Genomic DNA, 23,195 nt, shown 5'->3' with positions numbered 1-23,195 from the left:
GAAGCCAGGCGGGAGCAACAACATTCCCCCGGAGCAGAGCCCTCCTAGCCTCGGTCCCCCGCTGAGGGCGGCGCGCGATGCCAAAGAGTCCGCCATTACCGCGGGCTCGCGGCGGTCGAGCCTCGGGAGAACGGGGCACGGAGGAAAGCTGAAAGTTGAGGTTAGGCAGGTGCCACTATCCCCCGGGACTAGCGCCCGAGTCTCCGGCTGCCCGTGGGGGTAGCGCGCGGTGCCAAAGGGGCCGCCATTACCGCAAGCGCGCAGCTCGGAGCCGAGCGCGCGGCGGAAGAGGGACGCGGGTCCCTGCAAAGTTGGAGCGCAGCAGTCTCGACCACCCCCAGGACTCCAGTCCCCGGCTTGGGGACGCTGGCTGGGAGGAGATCGAGGCCGCCGGGACCAAGTTGGGACACGCACAAACCCTGTGCCTCCCCGCGTGTGCGGGGAGCTGGCGCGGCAGCCGGGAGCCATAGGGGACAGCGAGGGGACGACGGACGCCCGGGCCGAGAACTCACCTGCCGCCGAACCGGGCAGTGCGGTGTCTGCCTCCTCGCGCTGCGCACCCGCCCGCCGGCTGGTCCGCTTGCCTGCCCGCCTCCTACTCCTCCTTCTCCTCCTCCTCTTTCTCCTCCTCTTCCCAGGCGCCCGCAGCCGCCGCGCTCCGGGTTCCAAATCCTCCCGATCCGCCGCCCCGCGCGGCTGGAAAGCGCCAGTCGCACCCACTCACCTCTGGGTAGGAGCCGCGCGCATCCCTCCCCCTTCCCCTCCGATTTGTGCTGCTCAGCTCCCTTCCCGCCCCCTCTCGCCGAGCCCCCACCCCTCCCAGGTCCCCTCCCTTCCTTCAGCCCTAACCAACCCAAGTTTGGGACAGAGGCCGTGGGCTTCCTCGTGCAGTGCGGGGCGCCCAGCGCGCGCCCCTGGCTCACCCCGTCAGCCGGGCCGCGGATCGCCACCTGGCCGCCCTCGGAGGAGCCGCGGCGCTAAGTAGCTCTCGCCTAGCGGCCGGAAGCGCGGCATAAATATGTAGGGACGGAGCCGTGAGCTCAGCGAGGGTCGTGAGGGGGAATTTATTTCTTAATGTCCCTCCTTTATCCTATCATCGCTGAAACAAATTAGCGGTGACGTCCAACCCGGCTGGTTTATGGGTGTGGGGAGGGAGACGTCGCAACCCTCATTAAAAGAGCCGCTCTGGGCTCCAAAGCATACATCTTTTATATAACCTAATTTCCATTTTTTTTTTCCTATCAGGAAACACACACGCACACACGCGCGCGCGCACACACACACACACACCCCATGACAATTTCTGGGAGGCTGGAGGGGGCTGACTGTAGTAGCTACAGGGCAGCTCTTTTGGGGCAGAGAGGGTCCCACCAGAGGCGAGGGTGGTTATTTCTGCCTCTACATCAGTGTTGGGACACTTAATGGGACAGTGAGACGCAGCGTTCTACGCTGGGCATGGGCTGGAAGCTTCCAGGAGCCTGAGTTCTGGGCCTAGCTCTTGGGAGGGCAGACAGGGAGAGAGGCAGCCAGTTCTGGAAATGCTGCCCGGTTCTGGTCTTTCTATTAGGCCTGGCAGCTGGGGAGGGGGGATGGTGGAGGGGCCAGGCTCACCTGTAGCCTGGTAAACCTGCAAGTGGGGGAGGCCCCGGGGCTGGGCTAGGAGGAGGGGAGGATGCTGAGAACCAAGCTTTCCTTCCTTTCTTAGGGGCCCTAACATATGGGTAACCATATACACCCGGCTCAAAAGCTGTCTTTTCCTGGGCAGATTGCAAAGGATTTTGCATTTCACTGTTGCTGCTGCTCACACTCTTGGGGAAGTGGTGGTGGTGGTGGTGGGGGACCAAGGAAAGAGAGGAGCATTCACACACTCACACACACACACACACACACACACACACACACACACACAGTAGCCCCTGGCTCTGGGTGGCTTGATCTTGCCCCTCCCAGCCCTGCCAAGGGAAGCAAGCCCAGTCAGGCTCTGAGCTGTACAGACAAGAGGCGAAGAGGAATCCCCTCCCATCACCCTTTGTCACTAATAAATGCCTTTCCAACCATCCTGCACATCAAGCCCTGGGAGAAGGGGGTGTGACTTCAGGGGCAGGAAGAGGGGTGTGGGGGATGGGGAGGGGAGGAAAGAATGAAGAAACTGGCAGAGGGGTGGGTGTGTAGCAGTCTGTGTGTCTTCCATGTGCTGGAAGGAAGACGTGAGACATTCCCTTGCAGCCCCAGGGCTCTGCCCTTTCTAATGTGTCGTGGAGTGCAAGGTTCCGAGCCTCAGTTTTCCCAGCTTGGAAATTGGCCTGGGGTTGTTGTGAAGATGACTACAGGAAGGTGATGCTGGGGTAACTCTTGGCACAGTGCCTGGCATATAGTAAATGCTCAGGAAAGAGCAGCCACAAATAACTGTGATGAGAATAAGGACAGGAACATAAAGGTTGGTTGGGGCATCCTGGGTACGTGGGGCTGGAACTGGGTCCTTCTAGTCTGGGCCTTGCTTCCCTTCCCTGAACCATTTCAAAGTTGAGCACTGGGCTTCAGTGGTGTCAGAGTCAGACTCAGAACACTGCTCCCCTCAATTACCATGGCAACTGGGGAAAATCAGGAAGCCAGAGGGAGAGAAGCTTCTCTTCTACTGGGCTTACCGTTCACCTGCTTAGAACAGCTACTGTGCCCGCCTGCCTGCCCCTGTGGGTCAAGGCCAGAGGGGGCCTCGGGTGGGGGCACCCTCTCTCCTGGAGCGCCAACTGTGCTGACTTGAGGAGGAGGAGTGTGGGTAGGGGATGGCAGCTGTGAGACTGTGGGGTCAGAGCCAGGCTGGGCTGTACCTGCAGAGGGCAGAGAGGGCCTGGGTTCAGGGAGTAGGGGACAGAAACCCCACTCCCCCAGTTCTGTCCTCTCCAGCCAGTGTCTTGGCACCGTGGAGAGCAAATCACGGAAATGCAGCTCCAGAGACAGAGATTTGGGAAGATGGGGCTTCAGAGCCCAGGGAAGGAGCTAGTTACCACAAGGGGTTGGGTCATGGGTGTGTGTGTGTGTGTGTGTGTGTGTGTGTGTGTGTGTGTGTGTGTGTGTGCGTGTGCGCGGTTACATGTACAAAAGAGACACAGATCAGCAGAGAGAGAAAAAGAAGGAAGGAGAGGGAACCAGAGAAAGAGAGAGGCAGAGAGAAAAAGACAGAGCGAGACAGAGAGAGAGAGAAAGAGAGAGGTGGGGGCAGTGGAGAGGAAGAGAGAGAGAGAGAGACAGAGACAGAGATTCCCTTTGCCTTACGCTGCTCGTTTCCGTGGGATCAAGGGGACTAGTAACAATGCTAGTCTTCTGGGGCGGGAGCTAATGGCTATCTTGCATATTTTGCACTTCTCATTTTGCCAGTCTTGAGCCAAGTCTTTTACGGGTGTATCTCACTGGATCCTCATAGAGGTTGTAAGAGATGGTTGCTTTTTCTGATTCCCATTTTACAGAAGGGAAAGCAGAGGCTCTGAGAGGCAAAGTGACTTCCTCTAGTTAATTGGTGGTAAAAGCAGCTATTAGAACTCTGTCCTATTGACCCTAGTGTGGGGCTCTTTCTGCCTCCTCACCGCCGCCTTGTGGAGAGAGAGTGATAATGTCATTGCTGTCTTTTAGGGTGGTGGGAGTGTAAGGCGTTTGGGGCGGGGGGGGGGGGGGCCTTGTGCCAGAGGGCTTCAAAAATGGGCACGAATAGACCAGAGCCTCACAGCCATGTGATGGCCCTTGGACTATGCAGAGGGACAGTGTGTCCCTCTGGTCCTTTCTTGGGGAGTCTCCCCTTCCCCACCAACGGAGGATGCTTGGGTGTTCCCTTCTAATCTGATCCTACCCAGATCCACTTGGTGTTCCAGGGGAGATGTTGATAATGCCACCTTTCCCCTGAGCATTGGAGGACTCAAGCTGCTGAGACCCATGCAAGGGTCAGCCCAGAACAAGCTCTTCATGAATGGTCACCATGATAACAATTATTCTTGGCTCTTCTCTTGGGCTCACACCCTCCATCCCTGTGTGGAGGATGGGTGGGTAAAAGGCTTCTCCAAACAGAAGAGAGGCCGGCCCCTCTCCCTACTCTCTGCCACGCTGGACCCTGACCAGTCTCCCCACCCAACAGCCTAGAGGTGGGCCCAGGGTAGCAGAGGGCTCTGGCACAGCCCAGGGGAGGGAATGGAAGGAGGAGGTTGGCCAATGTGCTGCCACTGAGGGGGTCATACATTATCCAGGGCTAATGAAAACATAATTATCTTCTTTTGGCTGCAGAGAGGGGCTAATTTAATAGGCTGTGATCGAAAGGCATCTGCTGAATTCACCCAGCAGTGAAAACACTTGAAGGGCTTGGGGAAGGGGGCGGGGGGAGCAGCCAGAGTGCAGCTGGCTGGGCCCTGCCGCTGTGTCAAGGTGGCAGCTCTCCCAGGGGAGGTGGGGCATGGGGATGCAGGACAGAAGCAGCAGAGAGTGTGTGGGAGCTGGCAGGTGGCCTCTGAACAGACAGATTGGGGCCACTTTTTTGCCACTGATCTTGGGATGGTCCTTGGCCTGCCTGAGCCTCAGCTTCCTCATCTGTAAAATGGGGTTAATCCTGCCTCCTTCCAGTTGACTGGGAAGAGTAGATGAGAAGTGGGAGAGGGATCCTGGCACCTGCTCAGTCTGTGTTTAACAAAACTCCCCTCGCCCCCTGGCCCCTCCCGCCCCCCACTCTTCAAGTCTGAGCGTAAACATGTCCTCTTTGGAGAAGCCCCTCCCCTCTTCTATCACAACACACTTTAGAATCTTGACTGGTTTAAAGTTGGACTGTTAACAGCGCCACACAGTTACGGCATTTGTCACTGGAAACCAGTGCTTCTCAAAGTGTGTTCCATGAACCAGAAGCCTCAGCATCCGCTGGGAACCTTTTCAAAATGCCCATTCTTGGGCCCTGCCCCAGACCACTGGAACCAGACACTCAGGCTGAGGCTCAGTTATCTGTGCACAAGCTTTCCAGGTGATCCTGATCCACACTCAAGTTTGAGAAGCTCTGCTCCAACCCCAAACCCAATAAATGTTTGGTGAGGAAATGCATGCAGAGCATACTGGGGTCCAGGTATGTAATGCCCTTAACTCCCTTATTAACCATCAGCTGTATACCAAACTCTGTGCACTGTTTCATTAAACCCTCCCAGTCACCCCCTGACCCATCCCTCACCATCCCCCACACACCCCTATCTCCAAGCAACACCCCTTGGTTTGCTTCTCCGTCCTGAGTCGAAGGCTCAGGGGGGTGTTGAAAGACCCATGGTGGGGGGGGGGCTCTTCTGTGTCCCCCTGCTCCCATTGCACATAGATTCCCTAGCCCACTCCACCCATGGACCCAGGGCCTCTGATTCTGGAAAAGAATTAGCTTCTGCCCTTGCCCCTGGGTGCTTAGCTGGGGAAGTCACTCAGTGTGCTTATGGAAGATTGTGCCAGGGTAGAGTGTGTGTGTTAGTCTTAAAAGAAGTGAGAAGCTCAGCACCGTGGGAGGGCCCTGGAGACGGCTCTCCTCAACCCTGGCTTTTTATACATAGGAAGGTCAAGGTCCAGGGAGGTTTGGCAACTCATTCAAAGGCAAGATCCTATCAGTGGCCCATCAGATCCCTGTTGTGGCTCCCGGGTTAGGATCCCTATGAGGGGTGGGTCATCACTGTGGCCCTGGGGGGTCTGGGGGAGGGCAGGCCAGCAAAACTAAGGTACAGGAAACAGGGTTGTCTGAGAGCTTGGAACCCCTGGGGGTGGGGTGGGGGTGGGAGTGCCACAGTCCCTGGGATGGCTGCTGAGTGGTCACATATCCTGCAGACATTCACAGGATTCTGACAGGGAAGAAAAAAGGAGGAGTGCTTTAAGGCTTAAAGAGGCAGCCCGAGCATAGGCAGCACTAGATTTGAAGCTGGAACTTCTGACTCTCAGACCTGACTTTGCCACTAATGGGCTGTGTGAACTTGGGCAAGCCCCTTGGCATCTCTGGATCTCAGAAAGTGATTTTAACTGGAGGATAGGCAACTCCCTGGAACTATATGCAAAATCAAGTGCAAGTGTATTTTTCTAGGGTGGAAGACTGTATTCGGTGGCTTTTTAAAGAAGCGTGGAACCAGGGACAGGTTAAAAGCAACAGATGGTCTCTCAGGGCACTTTAATAAGCAAAAAGGAGGCAACTTCGTGCCTGAGAAAGCCAGGAGAGTACGTTTGCTGGTGCCCTTTACGCTATGAAGCTTATTCGGCAGAGGCAGCTCCCTGAATGACCGATAGATGGCGCTAAACCTTCACTGTAACCTGCCTGTTCCTGAGACCTGCCTGGTAGATCCATGCTTCTATTTACTCAGCTTTGGGGACCTTGGGAACCTCAGGAGCTTGGGTCCACACTATGTGGGTAAGAATTGAGTGGGATGAGAGTACTGGGCTACCCCGACACTATTTGTATCCTCTGATTGCCACTCTGTCTTGCGGCATCTGTTCCCAGAGGCATCAAAAAGGATGGGGGAGGGGGGCAGGGGTGTGTGTCTCCAGCCACGGAGAGGACCAGCTGAAAAATAACGAGCCCTAAGTTTGCTGTTCACATCTCCTGCACCCTCAACCAAGATCTGCATCTTGAAAGCAATGGCAGGGAGATGCCAGTGTTTACCAGAGAACTGATGAAGTGAGCTGGGTCACCTGAAATGTTTTTAAAGCAAAGTTCCACTAAACTAAACTGCTTTGGCCACCAGTGTGAGAACTCCGAGCAAGAAAATGGATTTCAGAACTGGACTGGAGGTATTTTGAGTGCAAGGGAGGTCTTTGGGCGGGGGGCAGGGGTGGAGGTCTTAATCAGAACAAAAAAAGTAGAGATCCTTATAATGTCCTCTAAGAAGAGGACAGTCACTTCCTGACTCTTCCTGCCTAGGCTTTGAATCTATTGGTTTCAGGTGGGAATCATGAAGGGGAATTTTTTAGCAAGCTCCTGTGGGAAACTGAGGCCGGAGGTCTTCCAGTCTAGAGCTGGCCCAGTCAGTCTGCCCCTATGAGTGGGCAGGGGCCTCATCCTCAGCCTGTAGGCAGTGGGAGTTCAATGACACAGCATCTCAGCAATAATGACATCCCTGCTCCATCAAAGCAGCCTTCTCTTGCCATCCTGCTCCTTGGCACCATACTGCAGACATGTGCAGAGATGATGGCATGCCTAGACTTATTTCTAAGAACTAAGAAAAATTCTGAGACCAGTCCTGGGGAGGTGGTAGAGGTAGGAGTAGGTACAGTTCCAGACTTATATTCCAGAAAGCAACCCAAACCAGGGTCAAGGGGTGTGACTTCTCATCTGACTCTGTTCTCCATTCACTATGAATTGACCTCGGGCAAGGCCTCTCCTCTCTCTGGGTCTCTGTAGCCCCTTCTATAAAATGAAGGAGGTTGGACTGGAGCACAGTCCATCCAAGACCCTCCTTAGGTTCTGCAGCAGTGTCTTGGGGGCTTCCAGTTGTGCAGGTGGAGGGGGAAGCATGCTGGGGGGCTCCCCTTCCATTCCGAGTTGCTCTGTTTCTAATCTATGTATCTGGCTTCCTCATTTAGCTTTCATTTGAAAAACAAACTTGAGAGCCACAGGTCTGGAAGCTTTCCATGGCATCTTCTAGCATCTATTTAATAGACCTTCATGGCCCCCTCTTTTATGGCAGGCTGTGCGGCAGGGGCTGAGGCCACTGGGACCCCCAGGCAGGATTTCTGGCTCCTGGAACACTTGGCCAGTGGGGAAGTCAGACAAGCACCCAGTCCATAAGCAGTGACAACCAGCCTGCTGGCATGCTGGCACGTTGCCATCTATACCTCCCTGAACCCCAGAAAGAGATCCTGTTGACCTCACTTTGAGTTTTAAAGCCATAATGAGAGAACTCACCTCCTTCTCTCCATCCTGACAGCCCATAGTTTCATTAGCTTCATATATTTTGGCTTTCAATTTATTCAAGCTGACACTTGAGCAAACTGTCTTATACTTATCTCTAATTGTGGGGGAGAGAGGAGTGTGTGAGTTTATGGTGTGATTTCAAAGCTTCAGAGTCGGTCTTAGGTTTTGCTACTTCTTGGCTGTGTGGCCTTAGGCAGGTTAATTACCCTTTCTGAGCCTCATCTTTCTCAGCTGTCAAAACTGGGGATGATGATAGTCCCTACCTCCTAAGATGGCACTGATAAAATGAGATCATGCTTGTGAAGCCCTTAGCACCATCTTTGGCATGCAGTACATGCTCAATTAACGATAGCTCCTCCCCCTTTAAAAATTATTATTATTATTAATTGTATGGGCTTCTTGTCTCTGAGATTAGAAGCTCTTTGAGGGGATATGGGCCATGTCTGAATCCATATTTGATGTTCTCCCAAATGCCTGTTTGCTGGCACATCCTATGCACTCAATAGTTAAATTTAATTGCATAGAGGGATCAGGATAATTTTTCTGTTACACTGGTTCTCAAAGTCTGGTCCTCAGACCAACATCATCAATGGCACCTGGGTATGAGTTAGAAACACAGATTTTCTGGCCCCAACCAGACCTCGTGAATCAGCGGCTCTGAGGCTGGGGTCTGGCCTCCGGTGATTCTGATGCTTTTTCAAGTTTGAGAATCACTTCTATACACCAACAATTTTCAAACTTGTTCTGAAACTTGGCAGAATTTAAAAAAACTTCCCAGTGGAATTGTATGCAGAAGCCAAGATATAAAATAGGGGAAAGAGGAGCTACTTAGGAATCATGGAGGGGACAAGACTCCTGGGAGCCCCCAAAGCACTTAGGACTTTGAGAAAGATAGTTTAAAAGCACAGCCTTACATTATTTCATCTTCCTACCCAGCACCTTCCCATCCAGCTATCTGCCCACCCATCCACACATCCATATACTCAGTAGCACTTAGCACTTACTACATTTCAGCACTTGGTGTGTGTTACCTCTCACCCACTTTGTAAGCAGCAGAGCCAGGATTTGAACCCAGGATTTGAAGACTGGCTGCAGTGTAACTACTACACTGCTCGCTGATGCTGAGAAGGAAGTGGAAGAGGGAACAGTTTGGGACTTGGAAAGATAGGGTGGCAACTGACATGTAAGCCAAGCACCACTTAAGATCACCATGGTTACCATTTCTAGGGTACTTCCTATAGGCCCTGCTAACCCTCCTTAGTCTTCACAGCCACTCCGCAAATTGGGTGTTCCTGGCCTCCTTTCTGGGGAAACTGAGGCACAAAGAGATTAGAATTACTTGCTCAAGGATTCAGTTTATTGGACTCCAAAGTCCACCAATCTTGATTTTTTCTTTTTCTTTTTTGGCCACACCTGCAGCATATGAAAGTTTCCAGGCCAGGGATTGAATCTGAGCCACAGCTGCAACCTACGCTATAGTTATGGCAATGTCGGATCCTCAACCCACTCCGCCACAGAAAGAAATCCAGAGTCCATTCATCTTAAGGGGAAATTCTGGCTGAGGTGAAGCCTTAGAGGGTTGGCGTGACCTCAGGGCAAGGGTCTGTTGACTGGACTTGAGGACAAGTTTGGAGTGATCCAGACTTGGAGCCAAAGAGAAGACAAGAGAGACAAAGAGGATGAATGAGAAAATCTGGGTTCTTCCTGAACTTTCTAGCCCAGATTATCCACATCACTACTGTGTCCCACCAGCTGACATTATGAAAAAGAGAGACAGCATTGGCACTGGAGCCAAACAAGACTGAACCAGAGCCCGTCTCTGTTTATTGCTGGCTGTGTGACCTTGGGCAAGTTACCTAACCTCTCTGAGCCCCAGTAACTATGACCTTTCAAAAACTTTGAAAAATCATATTAACAAATGGCTCCAAGGCACCTGGTAGGTAGTAGGCATTCAACCAATGTTCTTCTACAAATATCATTTATTCATTCACTCAATTAAATATTGACTATAGCACCTTCTGGCTGTGCCCCACTCCTATCACCTTGGCACCTACTATTCCCAACAATGCTGATCCAACCTTCAGCTGGCAGTACCTGCAACTCTTTCGCAGAAACATCAGGAAATTAACATCCCCACCCCTTGGAGTGCCTTCAACCAATGCCTGACAGGAGTTGGATTACCCCGACTTCCCAGGCCCCTGAGGAGGGTAACTTTGAGATGTGTGGTCTATGAAGGCTTTCAGAGCCCCCCCCGCTACAGGATTCAGCTGCGCTTGCCCACAGTGGCACCATCTGACCCTGTGCCCTCTCTGGCTCCTCCCCTTCCTTGTCTCACCTCCACACCCTCTTCTTGGTGTTTCCAGGAATTACTTCCTGAGGACAGTCCTTGCACTCCAGCCTCAGGTCCTGCTTCTGGGGAACTCAAACTCAACTAAGATGGTGATGAAACACCTGCTAGGTATGTGCCATCCACCAGACACCACCCTATGCCTAGGTTAATGGGACAAACAGGGTGGACACACTACCTAGAGGCAGACCACTGACAGACAGAAAACAAAGATTTAACTGCAGTCGGTATAGGAGGTCCCCTCCTCCCTCTTCCTCTGCTTCTCAGTGGATGGTAAGGTCTCTTTCCTAGAACACATCCAGGAATCGTAATTATTCTCCCAAGTCTTGCTGTGTTCGCCCAGTGAATAAGCATGTTGAGGCCAGAATCCACATCTTCTTGTTCATTTTTTTTCACCCTGCAAAATGCCTAGCCCTGTGCTTGGCATTCATGTACCTGATAAGTATTCAGTAAGCACCCATGGGGGCACAGCACAGCAGTGAGCAGAAGAGACTCAGGCCTGGCTTTCACGGAACTGACATTCTGGTGGGGGAGGCTGACCAAAAACAAGTAAAGACATACATCATGTAAGAAGCCACAAGTCAACAAATAAATAATATAGCGTCACACTGTGATAAATACAGTGACAAAGATAGCAGGGCAAGGGGGCGGAGAGGGGACAGGGCAGGGGGTAATTTAAATAACATGGCAGGGACAGCATCTTGGAGGCTGTGCCTACTGCTGGTGTTCAGGAAAGGGTTGTTGAAAACAGGAAGTAAAATCTTTAGCTTTGCAGCCAGTGAATAATACCATAGATGAAAATAGCATCCTCAAAACAGAAAACTTTTTCAAGCACTTCAACTACCGCTGACCCCTCTCTGCATTGATGCCACCGGAAAGGTACCAGAGACGTCATCAGAAATCTGCTAGGTTCTCAATGCACACAATACTTGGGCCAATTAACACCCCTGAGGGGAAGGCAGCCCTGGTATTTGATCAATACTAGTAGGAGCACTGCCAGAATCAATGAGGGGCTGTCTGAGGTCTGGGGAAATCACCCAGCCCTGGAGAGGCAAGGTCCGGAGCAGATCTTGCAATAAGTTTCATGACAAAGAAGTAGCTAAAACCAGCAGCAGCGATGCACCCTCTGTACTGGACATGGTGCTCAGTGCGTTATGAGGACCATGCTGGGGAAGGCTCACAAAGAGCCTGTTAGGCTTCTACTGTTAGAACCTCGGTTTCCAGGGGAGGGAACAGAAGCTCAGAGGAGGTTGAATAACTTGCTCAAGGTCACGCAAGGACCATGCAGTGTGTTGAGGGCCATGGGTTTGGAGAAGCACAGAGGAGGCCCACCGACCCAGCCTGGGACAAAAGGACTCCTACCTCTTTGGGTGTAATTTCTGGGTTGAAGTCTGGAGAAGGCTGGAGATGGCCCAAGGTGCGTGTGTGGGGGTGGGGGTGGGGAGAGGACTTCCTTTCAGAAATAGACAAGGCTCCGGAAGTGAGGGCACATTGAGGAACACCCCCCACCCCTGGGGGAGGTTGTATTTTGCCCAAACTGGAATTAACTTCTTGCCTAACTTTGTCTGGCTTAGGGTTTAGCGGGATGAAGGTCACAGTCCTGGAGCCATGGTTAATTCTGGGCGGCTCTGCACTCCCCAGAAAGTCTGTGTGGATGGTGGGGGCATCTTTGGGGTGATCCCCTCTTCCTCCTTCAGGGGGCAAGGCCATTCCTGTGCCCATCTCCCTATGCTACCAGCATGGACGTTCTCTGGGATCAATGACTGGGCCTCCACCATCCTGGCAGGGAGAGGGCTATTCACCTTGGTCGTGGGATTATCTTGGAAAGTCCATGGCTGTGGCGAACGATTAGGGCGGCCACAGCCTCTGATGAATGTGCCAGCACACGCTGCTGCTGATCTCTGGGGCTGCAGCCCTCCCACCCAGGGCCACCAATGGGGCTGTGAGCTATGATCAAACGGTCATATGTACCTAGTTTCAAAGTCTCTGACTACGTCCCCAACCCCTAAATGGCTGGACAAAACCCCATCTTTCCTCCTCTACAACTATTCTCTGGTCTGAGCTGCCGTCTTCCTCACCTGGGACACTCCGTCAGCCCCAAGAGGCTTCCTGTCCTCTGCCATCCAGTCTCCCCCTGTCCACTGCAACTCAGAGACACCTTTCCAAAATGCAAATCTGACCACGTCGCCTCTGGAGCTTGAAGTACGTGGAAGTCTCCAGTGCCCTCTGGAGAAAGGCGAGTCTTTAGCATTCCTTGGTTCATTAATTCTTGCAAACTGCAAATGGTGATTGAGCACCAGTGGATGGAACTTCTGAGGTCTGGCCAGGCATCAGTTCCTCAACTGACTTGGCTCTATTTTCCTTTGGGAGGGATGAGTCTTGGGAGGACAGCTCTTGTTTTCGTGGGCCTGGCACTTGTGTCTCTTTTTCTGGCAACTGCACTCCAGTTTTGGGGGGGAGTCCCCCCCTTTCCCATGTAGTCTGGAACTCTGCTTCCTGCCCCTGAGGCTCAATTGCTCAGCTTTTCCTCCAAATCTTGGAGCCGCCATAATCTCTCCAATACCTTCATTATTTTGCTGGTGTTTTGCCAGAGTCAGTTTATGGTGCTTGAAACCAAAGAAACCTTGACAGATGGGGACATCTCTCATCTTTCAGCCTGACAGGGGTGTGAGCTACCTCCCCAGATCCACTTGCACCTGCTGCATCCTGTCTGGTGCCCTTGGAGGGGGACCCAATCAGCCGAGTCCCTTGTGTCCAGCTTCCTGCGGGATTCAGCCAGTGGAGAGTGTCAGGACAGCAAGAGGGTGGGAGGACTTGATTCCTTCTGGCTCCCCATTTCCCAATGCCCTTTGTGGCTGGATGAGGTCACGTGACTTGTTTTCACCGATGAAATGGGAGCAAAAGTGATGGCCTCACTTTCTGGGCTGAAGCTGTTAAGAGCAGGCATGTCTCCCCAGTCTTCTCTTTTCCTGTCCAATTTTTAGAAGAAAAAGCCCCAGGAGATGTTGGAGTTAGAAGATGAGAGCTCCTTGGGTCCCCAAATCACTGTCTGGATTCTTAGACTTTATTTGTCCTAAGAACACATTTCTTTTCTACAGAGTCATTGAGCCTCTAAGGTCTAACTGTTACAGCGGCTGGCACAATCCTAACTAAGCAGTGGCCAGAGCAGTTGGGACCAAGAACCAGCAGGACTTGGTGATGAATTGACTGTTGTGGATGAGCAAGCAGGAGGTCAGGAATCACTTCTATGTTTTAACCTGAACAACTGTGGAGATGAAGTTGATGCTGCCTGAGCTGGAGAAGATGGAAAAGAGTTTTTATTTTTGCTTCCTTCCCTTTCTTGGTGAGAGTAAAGAGTTAGAACACAATGTTTGCAACGTCTGGGAGTCATCTGAATGGAGATGTTAAGTAGAAACTTAGAGAAAAGGATTCGGAAAAGGTCTGAGCTGGTGACGTAGTTTGGAAGTTGTTGTCTTGTAGACCGTGTTTGAAGTGCACAGTGGGTCCTCCAACATTCTCTGAATCAGAACATGAATCACTTCTTCTTCACTTCCACTCAGTGTTTGGAAGGCGGGGAGTGCAAATCATCCAAAAGTGATTAATGACCTCCACCCCATCCCCTCCCCAGCTCGACGGCAAGCCAAAGAATCACCGGTTCCTTGCTCTGCTTTCCTATGCTCATTGAAGAGTCTCTCTGAGCTCAGAGAAGCTTGAGAATCAAGCTATTCAAAGGCTGAATGAAGGTGATTCTGATGATGCTTATAACTGCCTTCCTGCTGTGTTGGGTAAAACACTCATCTTTGATGCAATGAAAACCACTTGAATCTCTGCCTTTTATTCCCTCAAGCGGCTTCACCTAATGGGCTGGGGTATGAAAACAGTGTGAAAAAGCAAGGCTAGGCTTCACCTGCCTCTGGATGAGGCCATTTGTCTCTCTCCCTACGGGATTTTTACTCCAAGAAGTTCTAGAGGGGCAGCTGCAGAGAGAGGGGCTTCTGGGCAGATGTCAGCTTGGCTAGAAAGAGACCCTTAGAAAAGGTGACATTTTTACCCGATGGCCTATAATCCCAGGGTAGCAAAATCAAATACTGTCACCCTTCGATATCCATGGGGCATCAGTACTAGGATCCCCCAGTGATAACCCAATCTACAGATGCTCAAGTCCCTTATATAAAAATGTGTAGGACAGTCAGCCCTTGGTATCTGCAGGTTCTACATCCAAGGATCCCACTAACTGTGGATGGAAAAATGCAGAACTGGTGAATACACAGGAGTGGGACCAGTGGTTGGTTAAACCTGTGGATGCAGAACTAGACAGAGGGCTGACTGGACCTGCAGGAACCAGCTAGTTAATGACTCAAAGAAATGGGTCACATGGGGACTTGGAAAGCACAGGTCCTGTTGAAAAGGGTGGGCTCAGTGTGGTTCCAGCTGATTGTTGCCACATGAAACACAAATCCAGGATCACTGGGTCTTCTGGCTTTTCAAGAGAAGCTTCAAATACAGATTTTATACAAAATCTGAGTTTTATATGCTGAAATTAATTACATTTAAACACTGCTCTGTGGGCCAAAGAACACATACATGTATACATATGATGCCTGGGCTTGAGACCAGCTTGAAACCCTCAGGGACTGTGGGATGGACGTGTGCCTCTTTCCTAAGTAACTGCTCAAGGGGGGAAATACGTAATCATTTTGGAATTGTCATTGAACCAGCACGAGCTCATTGACTCAGCTTCATGAACCGTGAACCATAATTCGTGGTTCTTTTTATCCCGTCTTTGGTGAGGTAAGCCTTTCAGGTTTTCACCAGGTGAGAAAGAAAGTAAAGATAAGTGGTGACGGGGAGCAAACTAGACATTGAGTGGGAGGGCTGTGTGTGTCTTGCTCAGGGCAGAATCCTTGGGACTGAGCAGGTGCTTAAAAATATTGTTGAAGAAAGTAATGCAGGGAAGGGAATGGGTGAATAAAAGCAGAAACAACCACAGAATCAGGCTTGCAGGTTTCAGAGTGTGGCCTGATTGTGGCCCAAGCCCCATAGCTTAGTTCTCCTACTTTTACATTCTCCTCTAAAGAGGATGCCCCTAAGATACTGGTGAAAAGTATGATGGTTCTTCCCCTCCTCCCATCCCTATTTTTGAAGATAATCAGGGAATCCAGAAGATATATTTGGCTGTCATTAAAAAGTCTACAAATAACAAAAGCTGGAGAAGGTGTGGAGAAAAGGGAACCCTCCCTACACTGCTGGAGGGAATGTATGTTAGGGCAGCTCTTATGGAAAACAGTATGGAGCTTCCTCAGAAAACTAAATATAGAACTATCATAGGATCCAGCCATCCCACTCCTGGGTGTATATCTGGACAAAACAACGATTCAAAGTGATACATGCACCTCTATGTTCATAGCAGCACTATTCACAGTAGTCAAGACTTGGAAACAACCTAAATGTCCACTGATAGATGAATGAATGAAGAAGATGTGGTACAGATACACAATGGAATACTACTCAGCCATAAAAAAGAACAAAATAATGCCATTTGCAGCAACATGGATGCAATTAGAGATTATCACACTAAGTAAGAAAGAGAAAGACAAATGCCACATGATAGTACGGAAAAGTGGAATGAAAAATAAATGAACCTATCTACCTAACAGAAACAGACTCACAGACCTAGAGAACACACTTATGGTTGCCAAGGGGGAGGAAGGAGGGAAGGAGATGGACTGGGAGTTTGGGGTTAGTAGATGCAAACTATTCCATTTAGAATGGATAAGCAATGAGGTCCTACTTGTAGCACAGGGAACTATATCCAATCCCCTGGGATAGACCATGATGGAAAAGAATATAAAAAAGAATGTATAGATATGTATAAACAAGTCACTTTGCTGTGCTGCAGAAATTAACACAACATTGTAAATCAACTATAATCAATTAAAAAAAGGAACATACAGTCCCATGTTCATGCAAACTTCACCCCACCCATCCAACCCATTCTCCCTGTTGCAATGAGAGTGATCATCTAAAATACAGATATGATCCTGTTCCCCCCCATCCCTTACTTCCTCTCCATCAGTGGCCTTCCATTGCCCTCAGGATAGACTGAGCTACAGGCCCCTAGCTGACACAGCCCCTGTCCACTCCTCTTCCCTGCCTCTCCCCTTCTCCACCTCACAACCTATCCTCCAGCGAATCACAGAGACTCAGTTGTTAACCAAAGCTGACCCCTGCACCTTTGCACCAGCTCTTCTTTATATCTGGAATACCGTCCCACACCCCCACTCCTTACCTGGCTAAACCCAACTTATCCTTCACATGTCAGCTGAGACCTTGCCACCCCCAGCAGGCCTCTCGTACTTCCTGAGGCTGGGTCAAGTGCCCCCCTCTGTGTTTCCTGAGTCCCCTGGGCTCACCTTCAACCCAGCATAAAACATATTGCTCTTGACTCCTGCCTGCCTGTCTCTGTCTCAGTGTCATGTTCACGACTGACTGGCTCTCTGATGCCTAACGGAGTGGCAATAAGAACTTTTGAATGAATACCATCCCTCCTTCCACCTCTGCCTAATGATCCCTTAGGGCCCTGTGAATTATAAAGGGAGTTAATGGTCCGCCACAAGGTAGGGGGTGAGAGGCATGGAAGGGGCCCCCTGTCCCCATAGCTCCAATGAACCACAGACCAGAACCACCAGCACTAGCAAGTCACAATCAAAGGTAAGCATTGCCCCCTTCTGGGGGATCCTCAGCTAGAGACCCCACAAACATGGGACACTTCGGGTGTCAGGGAAGTATCCTGTGGGACAAAAGACTCAGAAGGTTTTTGTGTGTGTGTGTGTGTTTTACACCACAGTACTTTGCAAGGGTCTCATATTCGGACGTGTCAAGAGCATCGCTTCCAGCTGCTGGGTACAAGGCTGTTCCCGCCAGGTTGTGCAGTGCAGTGGTTACTTCCTCTGACGGTGGCCTCCAACTTCCTGGCTTTGAGTTCTGCCTCTACTATTACGCATCTTGGTGTCCTTGCACAAGCCACTTCAACTTATCGGTGCCTCAGTTTCCCCCTCTGTAAAATGGTCTTGATAAGAAAATTGTTAACTTTGGGGGTCAGGATAGGCATTCAGGGCTGTGAGGCTGGTGAAGTGGTCAGTGCTGGGCTTGGGCATAGTGAGAGCTTGATAAACCTCGAGGTTTTTTTTTTTTTTTTTTTTTTTTTATCATTAGTCTGCTTTACATTGAAATGGAAATGGAAATGATTCTGCTTATCCAGAGGACTGGCCTCCAGTTCCCACTCTGCTGCTGACTCCCTGGGTGGCCCTGAGCAAGCTCCTTTCCCTCTCTGCGTCTCACCAGCTGTTCCTGGATTCTCCCCCCTCAGAGAGATGGGCTTTGCCCAGCAGCTGGAAAACAGCTGTTGGACCACCTGGTCAGATCCTGCCCTTTAAGTGGGATTAGGAGCCTGGCGGGTGGAAGTGGGTCTGAATCCCCCTGAGGCTGGTTTGCCTGTAGAAGCCCTGGATGGTGTGGGATAAAGAGCCAGCAAGCCAAGGGGCCACAGGCAGGGTGACCTACTGTGCTGGTTTGACAGGGATGCTGATCTCAGTATTGAAACTTCCACGTACTGGAAATTCCCTCAGCTCTGGGAGAACTGGGACCTTTGGCCACCCTAGTACAGCAGAATCCCCCGAGCAGGATCCAAATAGTTCTGGGATAATGAGGTTGAAAAAGAAAGGATGTGGCTCCTGGAAACCTGGCAGGGGCTGTCCCACCTAGGGGCACTGCTGGCCTCGTCCAGAGGAGCCACTCCCAGCAAGGCCGGATAGAGGGAGTCTGCTGCTCTTTCTCTTTTTGCATATTTCCCCCGCAAATGTCAGATAACCTGTAAATCAAAAGCTGAGAATTTTCCAGCTGCAGGGAAAATTCTGTACCCTCTGCCAGGACTTCCCTTCCTCTCCTTGCATTAAAAGAAATCCCACTCAAGCCTCAAGATCCAGCAGGTGTCAGTGCTTATTTCCTGACCTGCCAGCTGGGCAGCCACGCTCCGGGCAGAGCAGCAGAAACCCCTCCCCACACGGTGCTCTGGGTACCCTGCCGACATTGCTCTGTGGTGACACTGGTGCCCACGGGCAAGTTACCAGGATAATCCCCCCTTCTCCCCCAGCCCCCTTCTCTCACCTACTTAAGAACTGGGCCCAGAGAATGTAAATTGGTGCAGCCACTATGGGAAACAGTTTGGAGGGTCCTCAAAAAGCTCAAAATAGAGTTGTCCTATGATCCAGGAAAACCACTCCTGGGCAAATATCCGGACAAAACTATAATTCAAAAAGATACATGCACCCCAATGTTCATAGCAGCAATATTTACAACAGTCAAGACATAGAAGCACCCTAAATGCCCATCAACCGATGAATGGATTAAGAAGATGTGGTACATATACGCAATGGAAGATTACTCAGCCATAAAAAGGATGACATAATGCCATTTGCAGCAACGTGGACGCAACTAGAGTTTATCAGACAGAGAAAGACAAATACCATATGATATTTCCATGTAGAATCTAAAATATGACACAAATGAATTTAGCAACAAAACAGAAACAGTCACAGACATAGAGAACAGACTGGTGGTTGCCAAGGTGTGAGGGGTATGCGGAAGGGATGGATTGGGAGTTTGGGATTAGCAAATGCAAATCATCATATAGAGGATGGATAAACAAGGTCCTACTGCAAAGCACAGAGGACTAAATTCAATATCCAGTAATATACCATAATGGAAAAGAATATGAAAAAATATATACACACACATATATATATATTACAAGTGAGTTGCTTTGCTGTACTCAAGAAACTAACACAATATGGTAAATCAACTCTACGTGAATAAAATCAATTAAAAAATATAAAAAAGAACCAGGCCCATGCATGTATCTCCCAGGCTGGTCTAAGCTGTCCTTACACGTGTGATGTATGATTGTTGAACCACAGATTTCAAAACTTCCTTTCAAAGGACTCGAAAGGGCCTCTGGCAAGACATCCACAAGCACAGCAAACATATGCTGAGCACTTACCGCGGGGCCTGCAGTGTTGTTCGAAACTGCTACCACTTTGAACTTAGAAAACGGGTGCTGGTCAGACTCAGCCTCTGTCTATGCAGGGTTCACTGCATGCCAGGCATGGCATCACACACGCACACCTGTGATTCTCTGTGGGGGCCAGCCTGACCCCCCCGGGGGACATGTGGCCATGTCTGGAGACATTTTTGTTGTCACAACTGGGGGAGGGGTGCTACTATCATCTCCAGGTGGAGCTCAAGGATGGTGCCTAATGCCTTACAAAGCACAGGACAGCCCCCTCCCCGAAGAATTATCTAGACCAATACATCAAAAGTGCCCAGGGTGACAGACCCTCCTCTACATGTGTGGTCCCCAATTTCACCAGTCCCATGGCCAGGGGATGTAGGAAAATCAGAGGAGGAAATGGAGCCTCGGGTCCTGGCCAAGGCCCAGAGGAGCCAGGACGTGCCTCCTGGTAGATCTGCTGCCAAGTGCTGTGTTCTTCCAGCTCCAGCTCTGGGGAGCAGACTCGGAGCGGGGCGGGGGCAGGGGGAGCAGACTCAGAGGGCAGAGCAGTCTCAGAGGAGGGAGCAGACTCAGAAGGGGGAGCAGACGTAGAGGGGAGAGCAGAGGTGGTCACCTTGGCAGGAGATGAGGGGATGCTTGACTGGAGGGGGCGGACCCTGCTAATAAGCTGAGCACAGTCCTGACTGAGGGTCACCAGAGGGTCGGGCTGGGGCAAAATGGCTTGCCAGAGCCCAGAGCTGGCCTGGGGGAATTCTTCTGGCCAGCCAGAGCAGCCACCAGATGGGATGTGGTGGAGAATTTAATATCTGACCATCTGCAGCCAGCAGCCCCCAAACTCACAGGCAGCATTTCCCCTCCCCTCGGGAGGATGAGAGGTCTCTTCCGGCAGCACTGCGTACTGCACTGCTGGTTCTAGAAGAACTGACCGCTGAAGGTGCAGTGTCTCACACACACACACACACACACACATGCATGGATTCTGTCCCTTGGGGGCCAGAAGCGCTGATGGACAACGAAATCATCCATCCCTCTGTCACATGCCTGCCCCACCCTCAGTGCCTGTCCTTAGGAAACTGGTGGACATGAGCTTCGACAGAGAGGATTTCATCCCCTCTGCCAAACTGAAGGGAAACCACCACTAAAGAAAAGAGTGCCCAGGTGTTGGGGCCACTGTGTTCTTTAAAGGTGGTTGAAACACACCCAGTTGCCGTGGATGACTCTTCTGACCAAAGGTTTCTTCAGGATTCTGGCCATGACCCACTTCATAACGACTCCAAACCTGGGAATGGTTCCAACGTCTGAATTTGCCTCTTTTGAGCCCTTACCCTGTCCAGCAGTTGCATTCCGATCGTCTAATTGATTAGCCAAGTCTGTGCCCAGCACGGGGAGCCCAGTACTGGGAGGGTCCGGGCCTCTGCCTGGCCCATCCCGCACTCCAAGGAGAGCCAGTGTTGGCTCAGCACAGATGCTACGATGGGTGCTACAGGCCCTAGCTTGTCTCATCCTCACAGGGCCCTGCAAGGTTGGATTATCGTCACTTCCACTTCGCAGGCTAGCAACTGGCTTACAGGGATTTGTGGCTTGCTGAGGTCCTACAGTCAGGTCTTGGCGGAGGTGGGAAGGGGAGCCAGGCCTGCCTGGGGTGTAAGTTCCCGTCCCTCCTGGGTGTGAGCTCTGCCACACCTGGAAGGCTGCCTTGGGGTCAGGAAGGGACAAGACCATTCTCTGGGCCTCCTGGGTGCCGCCGCTGTGCTTGACCACCTTTGGAGTTAGTTCATGGCAGTTTCTTCCCAATGGGATCAGCTCGGCTCTCCTGATTTTAACCTGAGCAAACAAGGCTGACTACAATTCTCCAGTCACCTTCAAGCCTCCAATGAGACCCAGCCAGGGAGGCTAAGGAGTTTGCTTCTGTTGGCTGGGAGCACTCTGCCCCAGGCAAGGAAATCGCATTACCAAATTACGGGTCATTTGCAACGTTCCCTTGACCAGCCAGTAGGCTGGCTTCCTGACCCCATTAATCAGACGTTCAACTTCCCATGTTCTGGGCGGCACAAACAGTCTGTGGCTGGAACCCAAAGGACAGTGGCCTGACCTTTGTGGGGTGAGAAGCCAGTGATAAAAACACGGTTTGAATTGCAGCAGCTCCTCCCAATTTCTGGGCAAGTTACCAAACTCCTTTGAGCCTCGACTTTCTTACCCAGGACATAGGGACAGTAACAGTATATGGCAGACCTCTTTTTTTTTTTTGGCCACTTTGTATGCATTCTCCTTTCCTGCCTACCAGCACCCCATCTTTAAAGGGGACAGTTGTCTTTCTCTGTTAGATGATCCCTTGTTCTGATCATCCCTTGCCAAGGGGTGGGTAATACTTAGCCCACAGGGCCCTAGTGGGGATTGAATGCATGATGACCACAAAGCATTTAATCCAGTGCCCAGGACATGTAAGGATGCTCACTGTCCCTTTGGGGTAGGCAACCCACACCATGACCCCAATGACCCCTGCCTCCCTTTAGCTGTCCCTCGCATCCCTGGAAGCCCTCCCATACAAGTGTGGCTGGGACCTAGTGATTTGCTTCTAATGAAGAGAACACAGCTCAAGTGATGGATGCCACTTCTGAGACTGGGTTCCCAAAAGATCGAGGCTTCTGTCTTCTTGCCTTTGTGAGGATTAAGTCAGATCATACCTACACGGTGTTTAACCTGGTGCTTGGCCGTCTCTTGAAGCCCTGGCCTTGGGGAAAGCTGGGCACTAATCACGGAGAGCTGATGTCTCCCAGCAATGGGCGGTAAGCATTCTCTCCCCCCACCCCCCAGCCCCGCTGAGAGCCAGTCAGCGAGTTGGAATGTGGATTCTCCTGTAGCCTAGAAATGCCTGATGGTCTATTTCCTTTTGTCACCCTTCAGGAGGCTCCATGGAGGCTGTGGTTTTAAAGCATTCTGGGATGCTCTGAAGCCCTATAAGGGAGCCCTATATTTTCTGTTAACTTTTACTCCAATAGCAACCCCCACTGACCAAAGTCCACTGTGCTGAGCCCATTTGTCTGCTCGAGTTTTTAGATCCCCACTTCGTGGATGTGAAAACTGAGGCTTGGAGAGATCGAGAGACATGTACATGGTCACATGGCCAATACGTGGCCAAGCTGGGACTCAAGCCAGAGTCTGCCTGGCCTCTGAGCATTTGCTTCCTGAAGAGTTGGGCTGGGACTTCTTGAGAAAGGTCCTAATCCAGGAATCACCCTCAACCTGTCCAAGGGAGGGTGAAGGGCATCTGTGCTGTCTTGGCCCAAGGGTCCCCCAAAAACTGAGACCCAGAGATCAATGGGTTTGCAGCATCTTCCTCTTAGGTTGAGGAGGTGCTGGGGCAGCCTGTGTGGAGGCAGGGGGATGGCCAAGGTGGCCCATCTGTGCCCTGGAGGACCAGGGTACCTCCCCCACACACCCTTGAACCTGAGCTCAGAGGCCCTGGCCAGAGGCTTCTGACTCTGGGTCCCTGGAGGCTCCCAGTGGAGAGCAGCCCCCACCTGTATGATGGAAGGTGAAGGACCCCCACTGTCAGCCCCCTTCCCAGGGAACCTCATCTGAGCCAGAGGTTTACGGTTGCTGTGACCTCATCCCCTGGTGGCCGTTCCTGCTTCCCCATAATTTATGTTCACGTCCACATTAATTGATGCTGCAGAGGCCGTGAACTGGGCTAATTGTTTCCAAATAGCGAATTGCAAGGTTTCTTGGCCGATTACGGGGTATTAGAATGGGAAGTGGCGAGGTTCTGCTGTGGGATAATTAACGAAGGACCCAGGGGACGCCATCTGCCCGGATGGGATGCAGAAGCCTCTGCGTGGTGTGGTCACCCAGGGGCCTCGGAAGCCCTCCAACCCCAGACTACA

General features: G+C 51.4%; 1 protein-coding gene across 15 annotated transcripts in view; it reads right to left on the bottom strand.

Annotated features, from left to right (window-relative positions):
* Positions 1–23,195, bottom strand: part of NOS1 (nitric oxide synthase 1) — a 188,654-nt gene that overhangs the window by 125,180 nt on the left and 40,279 nt on the right. For 4 of the 15 annotated variants that reach the window (XR_014826157.1, XM_021072696.2, XM_021072699.2 and 1 more), the window contains exon 1: positions 513–752. The exons of 3 other annotated variants lie outside the window; for them this stretch is intronic. The gene's annotated coding sequence lies outside the window, so the exon portion shown is untranslated. Of the gene's footprint in view, positions 1–512; positions 753–853; positions 995–23,195 lie in introns of those variants that run through there. 8 more of the 15 variants (XM_084994182.1, XM_021072700.2, XM_084994179.1 and 5 more) reach the window with 4 other exon arrangements.

This window comes from Sus scrofa, chromosome 14 (genome assembly GCF_054392235.1).
Source record: "Sus scrofa isolate SSC_HxYL_T2T_F1_AM1 chromosome 14, Sscrofa_HxYL_maternal_Yorkshire_Landrace_v2.0, whole genome shotgun sequence".
NCBI classification, from domain to species: Eukaryota; Metazoa; Chordata; class Mammalia; order Artiodactyla; family Suidae; genus Sus; species Sus scrofa.
Note: the sequence above shows the minus strand (reverse complement) of the source record. Positions and strands in the feature narration are given on the sequence as shown.